General features: G+C 46.3%; 1 pseudogene; it reads right to left on the bottom strand.

Moving 5' to 3' along the window:
* Positions 1-16,764: 16,764 nt before the first annotated feature.
* On the bottom strand, positions 16,765-22,820 carry LOC147117831 (chemokine XC receptor 1-like; annotated as a pseudogene).
* Positions 22,821-23,285: the final 465 nt, after the last annotated feature.

Here is a 23,285-nt window from a genome sequence, read left to right as displayed (position 1 = left end):
GTCACTCTCTCTCTGCGTCTCTGCTGCCTCTGATTCTGCAGGCGCAGGACGACGCCCCGAATCAGGGCAGCCCCCATAGTCTCTTGGCAATCAAAGTAATAGAAACATAGAAACATAGAAGATAGGAGCAGGAGTAGGCCATTCGGCCCCTCGAGCCTGCTCTGCCATTCAATGTGATCATGGCTGATCATCCAAGTTCAGTACCCTTTCCCTGCTTTCTCCCCATACCCCTTGATCCCTTTAGCCTTAAGAAATATATCCAACTCCTTCTTGAATACATTTAATGTATTGGCCTCTACTGCCTTCTGTGGTAGAGAATTCCACAGGTTCACCACTCTCTGGGTGAAGAAATTCCTCCTCATTTCTGTCCTAAATGGCTTACCCCTTATCCTTAGACTGTGACCCTTGGTTCTGGACTCCCTGACCATCGGGAACGTCCTTCCTGCATCTAGTCTGTCCAGTCCTGTCAGAATTTTATAAGTTTCAATGAGATCCCCTCTCATTCTTCTAAACTCCAGCGAATACAAGCCCAATTGTCCCAATCTCTCATACATCATTCCTGCCATCCCAGATATCAGCCTGGTGAATCTTCGCTGAACTCCTTCCATGGCAAGAACATCCTTCCTCAGATAAGGTGACCAAAACTGCACACAATACTCAAGATGTGGTCTCACCAAGGCCCTGTACAACTGCAGCAAGACATCCTTGTTCCTGTACTCAAACCCTCTCGCTACGAAGGCCAACATTCCATTTGCCTTCTTAACCGCCTTCTGCACCTGCATGCTTACCTTCAGCGACTGGTGCACAAGGACACCCAGGTCTCATTGCACTTCCACTTTTCCCAATCTATTGCCATTCAGATAATAATCTGCCTTCCTGTTTTTGCCACCAAAGTGGATAACCTCACATTTATCCACATTATATTGCATCTGCCATGCTTCTGCCCAATCACCCAACCTGTCCAAATCATCCTGTAGTTTCTCGGCATCCTCCTCACAGCACACATGCCCACCCAGCTTTGTGTCATCTGCAAATTTGGAGATATTACATCTAGTTCCCTTGTCTAGATCATTAATATATATTGTGAATAGCTGGGGTCCAAGGACCGAGCCCTGCGGTACCCCACTAGTCACTGCCTGCCATTCGGAAAAAGACCCGTTTATTCCAACTCTTTGCTTTCTGTCTGCCAACCAGTTCTCTATCCAAGTCAATACCTTGCCCCTAATCCCATGTGCCTTAACCTTACACGCTAATCTCTTATGCGGGACCTTATCGAAAGCCTTCTGAAAGTCCAAATACACCACATCCACTGGTTCTCCCTTATCTATTTTACTAGTTACATCGTCAAAAAATTCCATTAGATTAGTCAAACACAATTTACCTTTTGTAAATCCATGTTGACTTTGTCCGATCCTGTCACTGTTTTCCAAGTGCTCTGCTATTACATCTTTTATAATGGACTCTAGCATTTTCCCCACTACCGATGTCAGGCTTACCGGTCTGTACTTCCCCGTTTTCTCTCTACCACCTTTTTTGAATAGTGGGGTAACATTAGCTACCCTCCAATCCATGGGTACTGTTCCAGATTCTATCGAATGTTGGAAGATGATCAGCAATGCATCTACTATTTCTAGGGCCACTTCCTTAAGTACCCTAGGATGTAGATTATCAGGCCCTGGGGATTTATCGGCCTTCAATCCCATCAATTTCCCCAACACCATTTCCCTACAAATACTGATTTCTTTCAGTTCCTCCCTCTCATCAGACCCTATGTTCCCGACATCTTTGGGAGGTTATTTGTGTCCTCCTTTGTGAAGACAGAACCAAAATATGTATTTAATTGTTTAGCCATTTCTTTGTTCCCCATTACAAATTCCCCTGATTCTGACTGCAAGGGACATACGCTTGACTTCACCAATCTTTTTCTCTTCACATATCGATAAAAGCTTTTACAGCCAGTTTTTATGTTCCCTGCAACCTTACTCTCATATTCTATTTTCCCTTTCTTAATTAATCCCTTTGTCCTCCTTTGTTGAATCCTAAACTGCTCCCAATCCTCAGGTTTACTGCTTTTTCTGGCCAATTTATATGTCCTCTCCTTGGATCTTATGCTATCCCTAATTTCCCTTGTTAGCCACGGCTGAGTCACCTTTTATGTTTTATTTTTATGCCAAACTGGGATGAACACATTCTGTAATTCATCCATGCAGTCTTTGAATGTTTGTCATTGCCTATCCACCGTCAACTCTTTGAGTGACATTCCCCAATCAATCCTACCCAATTCGAGCCTCAGACCATCGTATTTTCCTTTATTTAAATTCAGGACCCTAGTCTCTGAGTCAACTACTTCATTCTCCATCTTAATGAAGAATTCGATCATATTATGATCGCTCTGACCCAAGGGGCCTCGTACAACAAGATTGCTAATTAATCCTTTCTCGTTACATAATACCCAGTCTAAGATGGCCTGATCTCTGGTTGGTTCCTCGACATATTGGTCCAGGAAACCATCCCGTAAACACTCCAGGCATTCCTCCTCCACAGTATTGTTACTAATTTGGTTAGCCCAATCTATATGTAGATTAAAGTCACCCATGATGACTGCTGTGCCCTTATTGCACGCTTCTCTAATTTCCCTTTTAATGCCATCCCCAACCTCCACATTACTGTTTGGAGGTCTATATACCACTCCCACTAACATCTTCTGCCCCTTGGTATTTCTCAGTTCTACCCATACAGATTCCACATCATCAGAGCTAATATCCTTCCTTACAATTGTGTTAATCCCTTCTTTAACCAGCAATGCTACCCCACCTCCCTTTCCTTTTTGCCTATCTTTCCTGAATATTGAATACCCCTGGATGTTGAGTTCCCAGCCTTGGCCACCCTGGAGCCATGCTTCCGTAATCCCAATCAAATCATATTCGTTTACCTCTATTTGCGCAGCTAATTCATCCACCTTATTACGAATGCTCCTCGCATTAAGACACAAAGCCTTCAGGCTTGTTTTTTTAACGCTCTTAGAATTATTATTTATTGTGGCCATGTTTGATTTAAACCGTTGATTTCTCTGACTGCCACTTTTGTTTTTCTCCTTCCTATCTTTTGCTTTTATCCTTGTTTCCCTTTCCTCTGTCCCCCTGCTCAGGTTCCCAACCCCCTGCCATTTTAGTTTAAACCCTCCCCCAGAGCACTAGCAAACACTCCCCCTAGGACATCGGTCCCGGCCCTGCCCAGGTACAAACCGTCCGGTTTGAACTGGTCCTGTGGTGTATGTGCCTTTAAGAGCAATTGTGGTGTATGTGCCTTTAAGAGCCCCAGGTGTGCGTAATGCCGGTAATTGCCACTTGGGCTATATAAGCCTGTGTATTGTGTATATCCTTTAGAACCCCCCCCCCCAGACTTGCTTAGTAAATACCTATGAACCAACTCCTGTCTTCAGTTTCTTTATCTACACACGGACACTACAGGTCCCACCTCCCCCAGAACTGGTTCCAATGTCCCAGGAATTTGAATCCCTCCCCCTCGCACCATTCCTCTAGCCACATATTCATCTTAAATATCCTTCTATTTCTACTCTAACTAGCACGTGGCACTGGTAGTAATCCTGAGATTACTACTGATGTGCCTCAATAATTCCGAGACTCGATGTTAGCGAAACAAAACAAGGCTTTTATTAACTTAGAAGGTAACACGCAGTGGAGAGAGGTATCTTCCATCTGGAGGTCTGCAGTACTGGATATGAGGCCAGACTGAGCTTGCTTACATAGGGGCCAGGTATGGGCGGAGCCCTACACACAATACATTACAATATACAATACAATGGTGAGGAGACGGAACTGAGGTAAGGGAACTGAAACCTGAAACCAACCACAGTCACAGGCAGTGATGAATGGAATATTTCATCACAACTACCTTTGAAGTCCTATTTTTTAATTTACCTCCTAACTCCCTATATTCAGCTTTTAGAACCTCATCCCATTTTTTACCTATATCGTTGGTACCTACATGCACCACGACAACTGGCTGTTCACCTTCCCCTTCCAAGATGTTCTGCAGCCGCTCTGAGACATCCTTGACCCTTGCACCAGGGAGGCAACACACCATCCTGGAGTCTCGTTTGCGGCCACAGAAACGCCTATCTATTCCCCTTACAATAGAATCCCCTATTACTATAGCTCTACCCCTCTTTTTCCTCCCATCCTGTGCAGCAGAGCCACCCCTGGTGCCAGGAAGTTGGCTGCTGCTGCCTTCCTCTGATAAGCCATCCCCCACAACAGTACTCAAAGTGGTGTATCTGTTGGAGATGGGGATGTCCACAGGGGACCCCTGCATTACCTACCTGTGCCTAGTACTCTGTTTGTTGGTCACCCGTTCCCTTCCTGCCTGTCCAACCTTTGCCTGCGGTGTGACCAACTGATTAAACGTGCTATTCACGACGTCCTCAGCCTCGCGAATGGTCCAGTATGTATCCAATCGCAGCTCCAGCGCCGCAATGCGGTCTGCCAGTACATGCAGCTGGACACACTTCCTGCACACATAGTTGTCAGGGACACAGGAATTGTCCCTGAGTTCCCACATAGCGCAGGAGGAGCATACCATGGTACCGGGCTGTCCTGCCATGACTTACCCGTTAATTAATTGCAATTAAATTAAATCAAATCAATCTCACCAATTACACTACAGTTAAATGGTATATTTAAGGGCCCTGGTTTACAAACAGTCCCCGCTACACTACAGAGATTTAGAAACTATAAACCACAGAGTTAAAGTTTAAAAAGAGAGAAATACTCACCAACCAATCACTTACCTGCTTTCTGGTGACGTCACACTTCGATTACTTTTTACTTCTCTCCCTCTCTGAGATTGGAGATTAGTACACTCTGAGGCCTACCTGGTCTCCGCCGCTTTAAATACTCGCCGCCGCCGCTCCGAGATTCCCGCCGCACTGAGGCCTACCTGGTCTCCGCTGCTTTAAATACTCGCTGCCGCTCTGAGATTCCCACCGCACTGAGGCCTACCTGGTCTCCGCTGCTTTAAATACTCGCTGCCGCCGCTCCGAGATTCCCGCCGCACTGAGGCCTACCTGGTCTCTGCCGCTTTAAATACTCGCCGCTGTAGTGTATGTACCTTTAAGAGAGAACTACTTTTACAGCTCCTGTATACTGTAGTACCGGCAGTGACCACACCTGTATATAAGCCTTGAGCATGCCTCTGTACCCCCAGTCTTGAGACTACCCTACTCCAGTAAACACCTGTTGATTGTTAAGTTACAGCATCCATGTCGTTATTGGAAAACATCATACTCTCAGAATCACGGATCTAACAGTGGCGACGAGTGTCGATTCGAATCTACCTGCAACTCTGCATTTCCCTTCAAGGATTCGCTCCGGGAGGGCGGTGGAAGAAAGTCGAGGCCGGAAGCATGGGCGTCGACCACGAGCAGCCGCCCAGTCGTCCGGCAGAGAGTGAACATCGCAGGGGAGGCTGTTGAGAGCCGGGCTTGGTTCCCCAGCCACGACGATCCAGCAACAGACTGACAACAGGTACAGCGCAGACCCTTCCCGGACAGCGGCGGCTGGAGATGACCGACGGCAGAGAAAAAGCCGAGCAGCGTCGACAGGGTAAGAGAGAGGGTGAAGCGCACAGGGCGCAGCTGGGGGTTGAAAACCGAGCGGCGTCGAGGAAAAACAAAACAGAGAGAGAGAGGGTAAAGCAGCAGCCGGGTTCAGGACCAAGCGGCGGAAACGGGAAAGGCGCACAGGAAAAACGCGCAGAGCACAGCTGGGGCTCAAGGGCTGAACAGTGTCCGCGGGGAGAAGAAGGGAGAGCGCGGGAGATGCCATTGAGCTGCGGAGAAGAAGTAAGAGTGCGGGAGACGCCATTTTTAGAAGCCGCAGCGGAGAAGAAGGGCGAGCGCGGGAAGAAAGGAAAGCGCGGGAGACGCCATTTTGTGCCAGCGGAGAAGAAGGGAGAGCGCGGAAGACGCCATTTTTGACAGATAAATCACACCCAGGGATGCCGAAGAGTGGCAGTATCTCTACGTTCGACAATGAAGTCGAAGATTGGGCGACATATGTGGAACGTATTGAGGTGTACTGCAGGGCGAATGAAGTGCCAGATGCTAGGAAAGCACTGGTTTTGTTAAATTCCATGGGTGCAAAAACTTATGGCTTACTGCAAAACCTAATAACCCCAGAGAAGCCCATGGATAAGAATTTCGAAAGCATAGTAGAAATCCTACAGGACCACTTAAACCCCACACCGCTGCTGATAACAGAAAGATTTAAGTTCCACAAAAGGAACCAGCATAAAGGCGAAAGTAATGCTGAGTACTTAACGGAACTGCGCAAGCTATCGAAACACTGCCAGTTTGGAGTGGGACTAGCAGATATGTTAAGGGACAAGTTTGTGTGTGGGCTTCAAAGTGAAGGAACCCAGAAACAGCTTCTATCAGAAAAGGATCTTACGCTGGACAAGGCTTTCAGCATGGCAGTATCACACGAAGCAGCCGCACGGGGCGCTGCAGAGATACAACGGAGACCACAAGAATATGGCACTAATGAAATTCATATGGAACAGGGAAGTGTTATCGCTGCGGCAGAACAACACACGACCAGAAGGATTGTTGGTTCAAGGACCAAGTGTGCAGACAGTGTGGAAAAGCAGGACACATAGCAAGAGTCTGCAGGTCAGGGAAGAAAACCAACAGCAAGAAATCTCCACAGGAGAAGTACAAAAAGGTACATAAGGTGATGGACAGTAGTTCAGACAAACAGAAAAGTGATACAGACTCCGGAAGCAAGGAGCTGCGTTGTCTGAAATTACATAAGATAACCAAAATGGAGGATCACCAGACTATCTGGGTCACACTCAAGATAGACGGAGTCCAAGTGAAAATGGAATTGGACACAGGATCAGCCCTAACAGTCATAAACCAAAGGGACTACAAGCGGCTATTTTCACACATACCCTTGAAAGCTACAGAGATTGTCTTGAAGACGTACACGGGGCAAAATGTCTACCCCAAAGGAAAAATAAGGGTGAAAGTGATATACAAAGGCCAGGAAATACCTAAAATGGACCTATATGTATTGCCAGATGGTGGACCAGCACTACTAGGACATGAATGGATCCGGAAGATACAATTAGATTGGCATTCCATACAGGCACTGAAGGTTGAGGCCAAAAAGGATGACGACGTCACACCTGGACGACTGTCAAAAATGCTAACTGACGCAAAAGAAGTGTTCCAGGAGGGACTCAGAACATTAAAAGGCATAACAGCAACGATTAAAATAGAGGAAAATTCAAGCCCAAAGTTTCTTAAGGCCAGGCCAGTGCCTTATGCGCTCCGACCAGCCGTCGAAGCAGAGCTGGAAGGGTTGGAACGTTCAGGAGTACTGTCCAAAGTAGACTGGAGCGAGTGGGCTACACCCATCGTTCCTGTAATGAAGAGGTCGTTGGGTAATACGCCTGGGGAACCAAAGAAGGTCTGCATCTGTGGGGATTTTAAGGTGACAGTGAACCCAGTCCTTCACACGGTACAATATCCACTTCCACGAATTGAGGATATTTTCGCCTCGCTATCTGGAGGTAAACGCTTCACCAAAATTGATCTAGCCCCGGTGTACTTGCAAATGGAGGTAGAAGAAGCCTCGAAACAATACCTCACGATCAACACTCATAAAGGTCTCTACCAATACAATCGGCTGGTGCTCGGGGTAGCATCAGCTCTGGCTATTTGGCAAAGGGCGATGGATCAAGTCCTGCAAGGGATTCCAGGGACCCAGTGTTATTTGGACGACATCCTGGTCACGGGCGAAAATGACAGTGATCACCTCGCCAACCTGGAGAAGGTGCTCACTAGATAAAAGGAATATGGGCTATGAGCTAATCGCCACAAGTGCGAGTTTTTCCAGAAGCAGATCTCATATTGTGACCACGTTATCGATGAAGAGGGGTTATATAAGTCCCCTGAAAAGATTGAGGCAGTAGTCAAGGCTCCAGCACCGGAAAATGTGTCACAACTGAGGTCGTTCCTCGGGCTGGTGAACTACTACCATAAGTTCTTACCCAATTTGTCTACAGTATTACACCCACTGAACACCCTACTGCAAACGGGGGTACCATGGAAGTGGAATGACGAACGTAAACAAGCTTTCCAGAAGTGCAAAGAATTGATCACATCAAAAGAGGTGTTGGCCCATTTCAACCCAGCACTACCAATTCGTTTAGCATGTGATGCATCACCCTATGTTATTGGAGCGGTGCTGTCGCACAAATTCCCAGACGGGTTGGAGAGGCCAGTAGCCTTTGCGTCTCGGTCACTAACCTCAGCCGAGCGCAACTACGCCCAGATTGACAGGGAGGCCCTCAGCCTAGTATGGGGAGTAAAAAAATTCAACCACTATCTGCATGGGCAGAAGTTCACCTTGCCTACTGACCACCAACCACTTGTCTCCATCTTTAATTCAAAGAAGGGCGTTCCGGTGATGACTGCACAACGGTTACAAAGATGGTCCCTTTTTCTAGGGGCGAACCAATATGAAATAGAATATAAAGGCACGAAACAGCATGGAAACGCTGATGGGCTATCATGCCTGCCACTGCCTACTGTGGAGGAAGCACCAGCAGTGGACCCTATCGAGATATTTTATTCATCAATAATTGAACGATTGCCGGTAACTAACGCGGATATAGAAAAGGAAACCCGCAATGATCCGACACTGTCTCGGGTATATGATTTGACGGTGAGGGGATGGCCAACACATGGCGACTCACTGTTGCCAGCATTCTCATCCAGAAGAGAACAGCTGTCAGTATGCCAGGGGACAGTGATGTGTGGATCCCGAGTGGTGATTCCACCCAAGTTAAGGGAGAGAGTGCTAAATGAGCTTCATGAAGGTCATCTGGGAAGGGTGAAAATGAAAAGCCTTGCTAGGGCTTATGTGTGGTGGTCGGGGATTGATCAACAAATCGAGGACCTAACCAAGAGCTGCTCAGGATGCCAGAAGGTCCAAAATGCACCACCACATGCCCCTCTACACCCATGGGAGTGGCCCTCCTCTCCATGGCAACGGGTGCATATTGATTTTGCTGGTCCATTCATGGACTCAATGTTCTTAATAGCAGTGGATGCTCACTCGAAATGGCCTGAGGTGATAAAAATGTCCTCAACCACTACAGAGAAAACGATTGCAGTCCTACGGACCATATTTGCCAGGAACGGCTTGCCAGAACAGATTTGCTCTGATAATGGACCACAGTTTGTGTCTGAAGAGTTTTGGAAATTTATGAGAAGGAATGGGGTAAGGCATTACACCTCCACCCCGTATCATCCAGCCACAAATGGATTGGCTGAGAGGTTCGTACAAACCTTTAAAAAGGCGATAAAGGCCATGTGCGACGATGAAATTCCACTACAGCATAAGGAGGACAATTTCCTATTAGCCTACAGAAATGCGACACATGCAGTTACCAACCAGACCCCGGCCATGATGTTCTTTAACCGAAGGTTGAGATCTCGTCTGGATTTGCTCAGACCAAATGTGCGAAGAAATGTTGAGGATAAACAATTCCAGCACATCAATGAGAAGCCAACAAGGAGCTTCAATGTAGGGCAACCAGTCTTGGCCCATGGCTATCGAACAGAGAAATGGCAACCCAGAACGATATGCACAAGGCAGGGGCCATTAATGTACACAGTGGATGTCGGGGAGAACATTGTGAGACGCCACGTTGATCAGATCTTAGCGTCACAGGAACGCGTCAACCCCATGTCTCGCGTACCTGGGGATGAACCCGACATACCGGTAGCATCTACCTCAGAACCAGTCGCAGTGGAAACTGATGAACTAACCGACGAAAAGGGGCCAGAATCGCCTCCGCACCAAGAACAAGAACCTCAGGAAAGGCGCTATCCCGAAAGGATCAGGAAGCCGCCCCAAAGACTGAATCTATAAATGGACTATTTCTGTTTAATGTGCATGTTAAAGTGTTAATTGTTATTTGAATATTATGGGTACTGCTAATCTAAAAGGGGAGGAATTGTAGTGTATGTACCTTTAAGAGAGAACTACTTTTACAGCTCCTGTATACTGTAGTACCGGCAGTGACCACACCTGTATATAAGCCTTGAGCATGCCTCTGTACCCCCAGTCTTGAGACTACCCTACTCCAGTAAACACCTGTTGATTGTTAAGTTACTGCATCCGTGTCGTTATTGGAAAACATCATACTCTCAGAATCACGGATCTAACAGCCGCTGCCGCTCCGAGATTCCCGCCGCACTGAGGCCTGCCTGGTCTCCGCCACTTTAAATACTCGCCGCCGCCGCTCCGAGATTCCCGCCGCACTGAGGCCTACCTGGTGTCCGCCGCTTTAAATACTCGCCGCCGCCGCTCCGAGATTCCCGCTGCACTGAGGCCTACCTGGTCTCCGCCGCTTTAAATACTCGCCGCCGCCGCTCCGAGATTCCCGCCGCACTGAGGCCTACCTGGTGTCCGCCGCTTTAAATACTCGCCGCCGCCGCTCCGAGATTCCCGCTGCACTGAGGCCTACCTGGTCTCCGCCACTTTAAATACTCGCCGTCGCCGCTCCGAGATTCCCACCGCACTGAGGCCTACCTGGTCTCCGCCGCTTTAAATACTCGCCGTCGCCGCTCCGAGATTCCCGCCGCACTGAGGCCTACCTGGTGTCCACCGCTTTAACTACTCGCCGTCGCCACACCGAGATTCCCGCCGCACTGAGGCCTACCTGGTGTCCGCCGCTTTAAATACTCGCCGCCGCCGCTCCGAGATTCCCGCCGCACTGAGGCCTACCTGGTCTCCGCCGCTTTAAATACTCGCCGTCGCCGCTCCGAGATTCCCGCCGCACTGAGGCCTACCTGGTGTCCACCGCTTTAAATACTCGCCGCCGCCGCTCCGAGATTCCCGCCGCACTGAGGCCTACCTGGTCTCCGCCACTTTAAATACTCGCCGTCGCCGCTCCGAGATTCCTAATGAAGGTCAAAACCAAAAGTACCTGCAAAGTGATGCTCAGTAGCCAAAACTACTTCACACAGCGTTGACTCTATACAGAAGTCTATCTCTCTCTCAGAATCTCTTTCTCTGTCAGAATGAGTGGTGCAAAAATGTCTACCACAGTAAAAGCCAGGAAGAGGCCTCCTTTAAATAGCCCCCACCCCCAGCCCCTCACCGACTGGGAAACATTCCAGTCTCCCCGTCGTTGCTTGCGCCAGGCGGAAAGGAGGGGGGCGCCACTCAATATCCAGTCTGGGGTGCCACCAGGGCGTTGCACGCTCGACTGACGTCACGATCCGCGGGCGCAGCAGATCGGGGCGGTAAACATTTGCATCGCCGCAAAAACTCTAGTCTATTTCGGGAGCGGTGCAAACATCGCTGCGCCCGGGCGCTAGTTGCTTTGCGCCCCATTAGAGGCGCAAACCAACCGAATTTTTCCCCCATAGATTCTATGGAAAATATTGGCAAAAATTCCAGAATGGCAAGTCGTAAAAAATCAATTTGACTTATTCAGTAACTGTAACCAGTAGCCCTGATACTGATACATTCACCAGGAATTTCCTCGGGTGTTCTCCTGATTGGCCGCCATAACTTTGGCAGAAACTCTTGCCCGGAATGTCCTTGCTATCTTCAGCACTTACAGCATTATCACGCCGTTATTGCACTAAAAAAGACCAAGGAAACTTGTGATTATCGCATTGCACTGCTTATGCACTGTGGGTAAGACGATACATGATCAGTGGTGTACATTTAAGGATTTATTTTACAACTTCCAAAAAATATATATTCCACTGAGAAGAAAAGGGTGTAAAAGAAAAGACAGCCATCCGTGGCTAAGTAAAGAAATTAAGGATAGTATTCGACTAAAAACAAGGGCATATAAGGTAGCCAAATCTAGTGGGAGGATAGAGGATTGGGAAAACTTTAAAAGACAGCAAAAAATAACAAAAAGATTGATTAAGAAAGGGAAGATAGATTATGAAAGCAAATTAGCAAAAAATATAAAAACAGATAGTAAGAGTTTGTATAGTTATATAAAAAGAAAAAGGGTGGCTAAAGTAAATGTTGGTCCCTTAGAGGATGAGACCGGGAAATTAATGGTGGGAAATATGGAGATGGCAAAAACACTGAATGAATATTTTATATCAGTCTTTACAGTAGAAGACACTAAGAATATCCCAACATTGGACAAACAGGGGGCTAAAGGGGGGGGGAGGAGCTAAACACGATCAAAATCACTAAGGAAGTGGTACTCGGTAAAATAATGGGACTCAAGGCGGATAAATCACCTGGGCCTGATGGCTTACATCCTAGGGTCTTGAGGGAAGTGGCGGTAGGGATTGTGGATGCATTGGTAATAATTTTCCAAAACTCCCTGGACTCGGCAATGGTCCCGGCAGAATGGAAAACTGCTAATGTAACACCCTTATTTAAAAAGGGCAGTAGACAGAAGGCTGGAAACTATAGACCTGTTAGCCTAACATCTGTGGTAGGTAAAATTTTGGAGTCCATTATTAAGGAGACAGTAACAGGACATTTGGATAATCATAATTTAATAGGACAAAGTCAGCATGGTTTTATGAAGGGGAAGTCATGTTTGACAAATTTGCTGGAGTTCTTTGAGGAAGTAACATATAGGGTGGATAAAGGGGAACCAGTGGACATAGTGTATTTAGACTTCCAAAAGGCATTTGACAAGGTGCCACACAAAAGATTATTGCTTCAGATAAAAAATCACGGGATTGGGGGTAATATTCTGGCATGGCTAGAGGATTGGCTATCTAACAGAAGGCAGAGAGTTGGGATAAATGGTTCATTCTCAGACTGGCAATCAGTAACTAGTGGTGTTCCGCAGGGGTCAATGCTGGGTCCCCAACTCTTTACAATCTATATTAACGATTTGGAGGAGGGGACCGAGTGTAACATATCAAAGTTTGCAGATGATACTAAGATGGGGGGGAAAGTAGTGAGTGAGGAGGACATAAAAAACCTTCAAGGGGACATAGACAGGCTAAGTAAGCGGGCAGAGATTTGGCAGATGGAATACAATACTAGAAAGTGTGAGGTTATGCACTTTGGCAGGAAAAATCGTAGAGCAAGTTATTATCTTAATGGCAAGAAACTGGAAAGTACTGAAGTACAAAGGGATCTGGGGGTCCTGGTGCACAAAACTCAAAAGGTTAGTATGCGGGTGCAGCAAGTGATTAAGAAGGCCAATGGAATGTTGGCTTTCATTGCTAGGGGGATAGAATATAAAAATAGGGAGGTATTGCTTCAGTTGTACAAGGTATTGGTGAGACCGCACCTGGAATACTGCATACAGTTTTGGTGTCCATACTTAAGAAAGGACATACTTGCTCTCGAGTCAGTACAAAGAAGGTTCACTCGGTTAATCCCGGGGATGAGGGGATGGACATATGAGGCGAGGTTGAGTAGATTGGGACTCTACTCATTGGAGTTCAGAAGAATGAGAGGCGATCTTATTGAAACATATAAGATTGTGAAGGGGTTGGATCGGGTGGATGCAGGGAAGATGTTCCCGATGATGGGTGAAACTAGAACTAGGGGGCATAGTCTTAGAATAAGGGGCTGCTCTTTCAAAACTGAGATGAGGAGGAACTACTTCACTCAGAGGGTGGTAGGTCCATGGAATATGCTGCCCCAAAAAGCTGTAGAAGCTACATCATTACATAAATTTAAAACAGAAATAGACATTTTCCTAGAAGTAAAGGGAATTAAGGGTTACGGGGAGCGGGCAGGAATTTGGACATGAGTCTAGGTTCGGGTCGGTCATGGCCCTATGGGTAGCGGAGCGGGCCCAGGGGCCGTGTAGCCTGATCCTGCTCCTATTTCGTGTGTCTAATTCTGTTAGATGCAGGAGATGGTTCTGTGATAGTGGATTGGCAGTTAGGATCAGATCAGCCATGATCTTATTGAGTGGCGGAGCAGGCTCGAGGGGCCGATTGGCCTACTCCTGCTCCTATTTCTTATGTTCTTATGTTCTAATGCGCTCGACACAAGATTCCTCAATCCTCAGCAGCTTGGCAATCCGCCAGCCCAAGCCCCACAGGGACCATTCGATAGTAGCGCCACTCACTTGGTGGCGCTGTGCTTGGGAATTTCTTGCCACTACTGCTCTCTGGGAGAATTAGATCCATATAAAACAGCTCCTCCCACAGGAATGGATTCAGGCGGCAGTGAGGAGTCTGAAAGCTATGAAAAGTTTCCAAAGTTTGTTTGCTGATTTCTGGCTTGACAGACATTTTTCAACTCCTTATTTCTTGACAGCTTTGCTCACTGAGACTTGTACTTGAACCACGCTCCAACACAGTGCTACACTCTCACCCCACCCCAATATTATTTGACCCCACCCCCCCCAATGCCGGACCACCTCACATATTCAGAATGACTCTGGAGAAGTTATGGCATTCCCAAGGGCATACCTCTCTATCCCATCCTTATGGAGGAGAGAGACGAGCATCAATGTGCGGAGGTGAGAAGAATAAGGCAGCCTGGCAGAAGACACCAACCCACCACGAACTACCCTCCATGGTGTGTCTATAGGCTGCTCAGGTCCTCTCACAGGAGCTCTGTGTGGGAAGGGTGTAATTTTCCAAGACTGCTGTTGCACATCTGTGCAACCTTCTTTGAAAAGATCTTCAGTCTTGTTCCTCTTCTGGAGGGTGGAAGATGGAAGGCCTGCCAGGAAAGTCTCGAGCAGTCTTGGACAATTGCACCCTTCCCACACAGAGCTAGAACAGCTATGGAAGGGGCCACTGCCATGCCTTATTTTTGGCACCAGATCCTTTCGTTCCAGGTGGCACAGGGGGTCTGCGTAACACCATCCAGCAGTCAGTCCCTTCTGTCTTCCAATTCTTCCTCGAGAGTTTGCAGGTCTTCCTATGAAAAATTCAGAGCCCTTTGGCAAGATGCTACTCTGTGGGCACAGCTGACCTGTAACCGCTCATAGTCCTGGCCGGAGGCCCTTCAGATGAGGGTGGGAGATACCCCAAGCAGATAAAATGCAATGGGGTCAAAGAAAGAATCTCCGCTGCCTCCTGTTGCTGCCTGATATGCTCTAATGAAGACTAGACTTTACAATCTCTTCAAAGTCCTTGAACATGTTGTCGACTCCGAAATACCTGCCCAGCTTTTCCACAACTCCTTGTTTGAACCTCAATAATCAAATTTTCGCCTTTGCCACAGCACTGAAATGGCCTTAATCAAACACACAAATGGCATCCTCTGTGACTGTGACCGTGGTGCACTATCCCGCCTCATCTTTCTCGACTTCGCTACAGCTTTTGACCCAGCTGATCACACCATCCTCTTCCAACGCCTCTCCTCTGTTGTGCAGCTGTGTGGGACTGCCCTCGCCTGGTTGCACTCTTACCTATCCAGTCGTAGTCAGAACATCTCCCGCAATGACTTATCTTCCGGCCCCCACACCATTGCCTCTGGTGACCCCCAAGGAGCTATGTACGTTGACGACACACAGCCTTACCTCACCACCACCTGTCTCGATCCCTCCACTGTCTCTGTGTTGTCAGACTGCTTGTCCGACATCCCGTCTTGGAGGAGTCACAATTTCCTCCAATTCAACATTGGGAAGATCAAAACCATTGTCTTTGGCCCCCACCACAAAACTCCGTTCCCTCGCCACCAATTCCGTGCCCCTCCCTGGCCACTGTCTCAGGCTAAACCAGCGTGTTCGCAACCTCAGCATCCTATTTGATCCTAAGCTGTGCTTCCAACCCCGTATCCTCTCCATCACAAGCAGTCTGCCTACTTCCACCACTGCAACATTACCACGTCTCTGCCTGTGCCTTAGCCCATCTGCTGTTGAAACCCTCATCCATGCGTTTGTTACCTCCAGACTCGACTATTCCAACGTTCTCTTGGCCGGCCTCCCTTCTTCCACCCTCCATTAACTTGAGTTCATCCAAAGCTCTGCTGCCCATTTTCTAACCTGCATCAAGGCACGCTCACTCATGATCCCTATCCTCTCTGACCTACATTGGCTCCTGCTCCACCAACGCTTCAGTGTAAAAATTATCTTCCTCGTGTTCAAACCTCTCTACGATCTCACCCTTCCATATTTCTGTAACCTCCTACAGCCCTACAAACATCTGAGAACTCTGCATTCTTCCAACTTTTTACTCTTCTGCATCCACCACTCCCTTTGCCCCACAATTGGCGGATGTGCCTTCAACCGTCTTTAGCCCTCAGCTCTGGAATTTCCTCCCTTAACCTCTCTGTCTCTTCACCCCTCTCTCCTCCTTTAAGACACTCTTTATAACCTACCTCTTTGACCAAGCTTTGGTCACCTGTCCTGATGTCTCCTTCTTGCGTTTGGTGCCAATTTTTCTCTGATCACGCTCCTGTAAAGCGCCTCGCGGCATTTTACTATGCTATGGCACTATATAAATGCAGGTTGTTGTTGTTGTTGTTGTTAACGAGCTTATGTAAAGATAATGAGCTAACTAAAATGTAATGTTATGATTTGCAGATCAATGAGATAAGGTGCAGGTAAAGAGACGATGTATGCTGAATGAGAAAACATACAGCTAATGAGGTAACATGAGATAATTAAATAATGTCTAATTAATGAGGTAATGACAAGTTAATGGTGTAATGTGCTGTTGAATAAATTAATGTTCAGTTAATGAGCAAATGTACATTTAAACAAGATAATATACAGCTTAATGAAATAATGCACAGTTAATAAGATAACAAGCGGTTCAATCAAATGCATTTTAATGAGATAATGTACAATTAATGAAATAACAAGTTCATGTGATGGTTATTGATAATGTACATTTTAATGACAAGTTAATAAAAAAATGTACAGTTAGTGAGATAATGAGCAGTTAATGAGACAATGTGCAATTAATGAGATAATGTGCAGTTAATGAGATCATGAATGGTTCAGGAAACACCATACAGTTAAGAAAACATAGTCAAATGACGTAACATGCAGGTAATAGGACAACAAAAAATTCATGAGTTCATCTGCAATTTAATGAGATAAAGTGCACTTTAATGAGATAACAGTGCAGTTTAATGAGATAAAGTGCACTTTAATGAGATAACAGTGCAGCACTCCTTCGGTACTGCACTGAAGCATCCCCCTAAATTACATTCTCAAGTCTCTAGGGTGGGGCTTGTACCCACAACCATTCTGACACCATTCAGACCTCGGTGTAATAGGTGTTAAAATGATACTGTTGAGATAAACTTAGTTTTCAAGAGACTAAATTGACAGGACAGCAAGGCTTGCAATTCTGGATTAGAATTCAGAAGGGGCAACTGAACCAGTGTGCTATAGACAATAAAAGATAGTTTAACATTCTAGTGATTTTTTTTTGCACTTATTGCTGCTGTGACATCTCTATTTATTTGAATTCAGCAGGGATCTTTGCCATGTTAGACGATTCTGCACTTGTGTGGCGTGAGATAGATCCAATCCCAACACTAGCGTCAGGCTGAGGGAAGTAAAAGACAGTAGACTGCAGAAGAGAAGCTTCTGCCAGGCTAGATGTCAGAATGCAAGGAGTTAGTCTGTTTAAATGAAGTAAGGCGTGGGAAAGCATAGGGTGTTCATTATTTTGTATGATTACATGAAGGCAAGTGGTATTAATTGAAGTATGTGTGGCTCTGTACATTTACTCGCTGTGAAGTAATGCAGCTTAATGATTTACATCGACTCATCTCACCAAGCATTTGCTCAGTCCATGTTCACACAGGCAAACGACACAAAAATCAAGTTCAGCTCACCAGGGAATGCTACTTTTAGGTACCTTGATTGTGCTATTGTACATGGATTGGTAGGGAGGCTAATGTAGTACCTATATTTAAGAAGGACAAAAAGTCAGAACCGGGGAATTATCGGCCCATTAGCTTAAACTCTGTCATTGGGAAGTTGTTAGAAGGGGTCATTTGAGATACCCTATATGACCACCTGGTCAGACCAGACATTATTAGAGACTCGCAACATGGCTTCTGGAACAGAAAATCACGTATCACCAAACGAGTTGAATTTTCTGAGGAGGTAACTAAGTTGATGGACAAAGGTAGCCCAGCCGATATTGTATATTTGGACTTTCAGAAGGTGTTTGATGAGGTGCCTCACAAAAGGTTACTTCAAAAGATGGAGCCCTGTGGGATAAGAGGGCAGATCCTGGATTAGGTAGGGAATCGGTTGAGTTCTTGCAAGCAGTGGGCTCTTATTAATGGAAGTGGTTCTGTGTGGAGGCCGGTTACTAGTGGCGTCCCATAGGGTTAGGACCGCTGCTCTTCACAATCTATATTAATAATTCGGATGATGGCGCAAGTTTGTGAATGGCATGAAGGTATGTGCCAGTGTTAGGAACCTTGATGAGAAAGAGAGACCACAATCTGATCTAGATGCAATGGGCAATGGGCCCGTATCTGGCAGATGTCATTTAATGTAGATAAATGCAGTGTCATGCATGTGGGTAGGGCTAATGTCATGCATGTATATACCATGCTTGATACAGATTTAAAGTTTGCTGAGTGCGAAACTGACCTAGGAGTTCTAGTACATTAACTGCCTGTTAACAGGTAGTTAACAGGCAGTTTTTAGCCTAATCCCTATTTTTATTCCTGAAGTGTGGGATTCCCGACGGCTCCAAACCATGCCAAGTTAGCAAGGCGGACCGTCGGGCTGAAGGGCTTGGAGCGTTCGAAATGTCCGGTGTTCAGGTGAGTGATGGGCGCATGAGTGCAGAGGTAAGTGTGTTTGGTGTGTGTAAAGTATTTAAAGAAGTTTAATTACCTTTACTTACCTTTACAGCCTTCCTTCCTTCAGGTCTCGGGAGTCCCTCATCTCACCAGCACAGAAAGCAGAATGGCCGCGAGCTGTCAAAAGTTGTAGCATTCAGCTTTCTGCTCCAGGGAGATCTCTAAATCAGCCTGCGAGGAAGGAATTAACTTGGAGTACAGATTGTCAGTGTTTGACAGCTTCAAAGAGCTGTGACCGCTGATATTTCATCTGTCAAAAGCTCCTGACAGATGAAATGTCAATCTGTGATGTCACCTGTTGCCGATTGGCCCTTAATTGGCCTGCTGAGCCCGCTGGGTGGGCTCAACAAGGTCAATCAAGTGAAAATCGCATGGGTTGACCACAACTCGATGGAGGCGGGACTACAACCCCGAAAGTTGTAGTCCCGCCTCCTACACGCCTCCAGTATCAAAATCCAGCCCCATGAGTCTCTGAAGGCGCATGACTTAGTGTGAAAGCAAATAGAGCACTAGGACCATCCAGTATAAAACACAAATAACCATAGTGTCCTTGTACAAGACTCTGGTTAGACCTCATCTGGAATAGTGTATATGGTCGGTGATGTAGGAATCCTGGAAAAGGTTCAAAAGAGGGCCATTAGAAAGATCTTTAGTTTAAAAGCCCTTAGTTATCACGATAGGCTTAGAGAGCTGGGTATTTTATACTAGAAAAGCAGAGACTTTATGTGATTTTATTTAAGTATTTGAAATGATGAAGGGAGTAGACTGTGCGTGGACAGACTATTTGAACTAGGCAGGTTAGTGGAAATAAGGGGTCATGCACAGTAGCTATCTAAACTAGGTCAATGTCAGGAGGTTTTAGATTACATAGATGGTTATTGACACTTGGACTAAGGTACAGGCTCATGTGGTGAGTGCAAATTCACTGATATAGCTCAAGTGGAGCTGGATTAATTCCTTATGAAATGAAATGAGCTTCCGACCATGTATCCGCAGGATAACAAAGACCACCTATCTCCACCTCTGTAACATCGCCCGTCTCCGCCCCTGCCTCAGCTCATCCGCTGCTGAAACCCTCATCCATGCATTTGTTACCTCTAGACTTGACTATTCCATCGTATCCTGGCCGGCCTCCCACGTTCTACCCTCCGTAAACTTGAGGTGATCCAAACCCCGGCTGCCCGTGACCTAACCCGCACCAAGTCCCGTTCACCCATCACCCCTGTGCTCGCTGACCTGCATTGGCTCCTGGTTAAGCAACGCCTTGATTTCAAAATTCTCATCCTTGTTTTCAAATCCCTTCATGGCCTCGCCCCTCCCTATCTCTGCAATCTCCTTCAGCCCCACAACCCCACCCCCCGAGTTACCTGCGCTCCTCTAATTTTGCTCTCTTGGGCATCCCTGATTATATTCACTCAACCTTTGGTGGCCGTGCCTTCTGTTGCCTGGGCCCTAAGCTCTGGAATTCCCTGCCTAAACCTGTCCACCTCACTACCTCTCTTTCCTCCTTTAAAGATGCTTATTAAAACCTACCTTATTGACCAAGCTTTTGGTCACCTGCCCTAATTTCTCCTTATGTGGCTCGGTGTCAAATTTTGATTAATAGTTCTCTTGTGAAGCACCTTGGAACATTTTGTTATGTTAAAGACGCTATATAAATGCAAGTTGCAGTTGTTGTTATTGTACACGGTAAATGGTTGGATTGGATCTACCTCACACAGAAGTAATTGAGTGGATCTATCTCACACTGTAAATGGCTGTATTGAATCTCACTCTATAAATGGCTGGTTCTATCTTGCACTGGTTTATGAACAAATTAAAAATAGTTTGTTCCAAAAGTAAAAGAATTGGAATAGTCGTGTGAACTGCTCGGATAATGACTTCTGTGTCTGTATTTCAGTTCTTTATGGGTCTTCGTATAAGGAAGGTATTTACTCACTAGCCTGATTAAATGTTTCCTGAACTTTGTACCCACAAAAGCATAAAAGAAGGGATTTAGACAGCAGTGGAAATAAGCAATGGTCCGACAAATGAAAAACGCATAAATCAGGTGGTTGCTTGTCTCGCAAGTTGAGAACGGTGGGACTTGGAGTTCGGCCAAAGACAGCAGGAAGATGACCACATTGTAAGGTGCCCAACACACAAAGAACACCACCACAATACAGAAGATAACTCTCACTGTTTTGTACTTCTTCCTCGCTTTACACCTCATGACAGTGTTGAGAATTCTATAGTAAGAGAACACGATAACAGTAAAGGGGATTAAGAAGAACAAGATATTTTGTTGATAATAGCTTAACTGTAGCCATGTTTGCTCACTCTCATTTGGATAGATACTGCCACAGGAGAGGCTTTGCTCCCCACTAACTACAATATCAGCGAAGATCAACTCGGGGACTGTTACTAAGATACTAATTCCCCAAACTATTACACAGGCTGCCACAGCATAGCAGATCTTTCTGGTTCGGACCGCAGTCAGGGGATGAACCACCGCGAAGTATCGGTCGACAGTCATCAATGTCAGCAGCATGATCCCACTGTGGTAGCTGACGAAGAAAATCGAACTCATTATTTTGCACATGGTCTTGCCAAAGACCCATCCAGATGTGTGATCCACAGTCCAGAACGGAAGTGAGAAGGCAAAAAGTAAATCGGAGGTGACCAGATTCAGAATGAAGATGTCTGTTACACTTTTCAGCTTCTCGTATCTCACCAGGATCCACAAAACTAGAGAATTCCCAACCAGGCTAAAAATAAAGATTAGGCTGTACAAGACAAGCGTAAACGTGGTTCCAAATAGGTTGGCTTCATGATTTTCACATAAGTAAACATGATCAGAATCAGTTTCATTATAGTCATAGTCATAGTACTCATAAATCCAACTAGGTACTGCAGTCGGCATCATTGGACACTTCATACACAGCCTTGTGTAATCATTCCTAGATGACAATGGAAGACAAATCTCTTAAAAGCTTATCATAGAATCACAGAAATTTACACGACAGAAGGAGGCCATGCGGCCCATCGTGTCCCTGCGGGCTGAAAACGAGCTATCCAGCCTAATCCCACTTTCCAGCTCTTGGTCTGTAGCCCTGTAGGTTACGACACTTCAAGTGCATATTCAAGTACTTTTTAAATGTGACCAGCGTTTCTGCCTCTGCCACCCTTTCAGGCAGTAAGTTCCAAACCTCCACCATCGTCTGGGTGAAAACATTTCTCCTTACCTCCTCTCTAATCCTTCTACCAATTACGTTAAATCTATGCACCCTGGTTATTGACCTCTCTGCTAAGGAAAATAGGTCCTTCCTATCCACTCTATCTAGGCCCCTCATAATTTTATACAACTCAATTAAATCTCCCCTCAACCTCCTCTGTTCCAAAGAAATCAACCCCAGCCTATCCAAACTTTCCTCATAGCTAAAATTCTCCAGTCCTGGTAACATCCTCGTAAATCCCCTCTGTACCCTCTCCAGTGCAATCACATCTTTCCTGTAATGTGTTGAACAGAACTGTATGCAATATTCTAGCTGTGGCCTAACTAGTGTTTTATACAGTTCTAGCATAACCTCCCTGTTCTTATATTCTATGCATCAGCTAATAAAGGAAAATATCTTGTGTAAGAAATCGTGGATTAAAAGAAATAATAGTGGGCCAGAAATTCGTGAACGGGGCTTGCCGCGCGTGCAAGGTCCCGATTTGCACTTACCCGACGCACCTGCCGATCACCTCCAGGGACGCCTGGAATTCCATTTTGAATCTGAAGAATCCCGGGCAGCGTTTGACGTCACGCCGCCCAGGAGTGCAGCCAGCGCGAAGCCTGGAGCGCGCTGTGCAACTGAGACACACCCCTTGAGGTCTCAGTTTAACAGGACACGCCCCCAATGTTTCTGCCAAGCTGCTAAGCATTTTTACATGCAAAGCAGCAGTTTAAATAGGTTTTTGGAAGTTTTTTGAAGCTTTTGGTAACTTTTATAAACTTTTAAAAACGTTTACATTATTTTGAAGAATCTGAAGTAGTTTTAAACAGAATTAAAGCAATTTAAAGACTTTTAAAAGCCCTAAAAGATTTTTTTTAATTCCATTTATTTATTTAGCAATGTCGTCGTCTTACGTGTCTTCACACTGTTCCCTTTGGGGAACAGTATGAAGTGGTGGAAGGATTTATGGCCATGATTAACGCTCATTCCGTGACCGTAACCATCTTTGAACCAGCCATTAGGGCGGTTAGTCCTATGGCGGGAGGGTTTTACGGGCTCCCACAAGCTATACAAGGAGGGGGGGCCACCCACACCCACGGACGCAAATATCCCACTGGATGTCAACCCAGAATTTAGAGCCGGAGCTCCGACTCCACTTGCCGGGACTGTCTGGAGCGGGGTTCGAAACCCTACCCTGATCTGGCCCAGCGGCGGGGATCCTACCGCTATGCCAAAGGCCCAATCCGATTAGCAACGTGAAATGGCTGGAATGAGCACAATTCACGGCATTAAAAGAACT

The sequence above is a fragment of the Somniosus microcephalus genome, chromosome 5 (assembly GCF_052327205.1).
Source record: "Somniosus microcephalus isolate GS21.2 chromosome 5, FLI_Smic_1.0, whole genome shotgun sequence".
NCBI lineage: Eukaryota > Metazoa > Chordata > Chondrichthyes > Squaliformes > Somniosidae > Somniosus > Somniosus microcephalus.
This window is presented reverse-complemented; position numbering and strand designations above follow the sequence as displayed.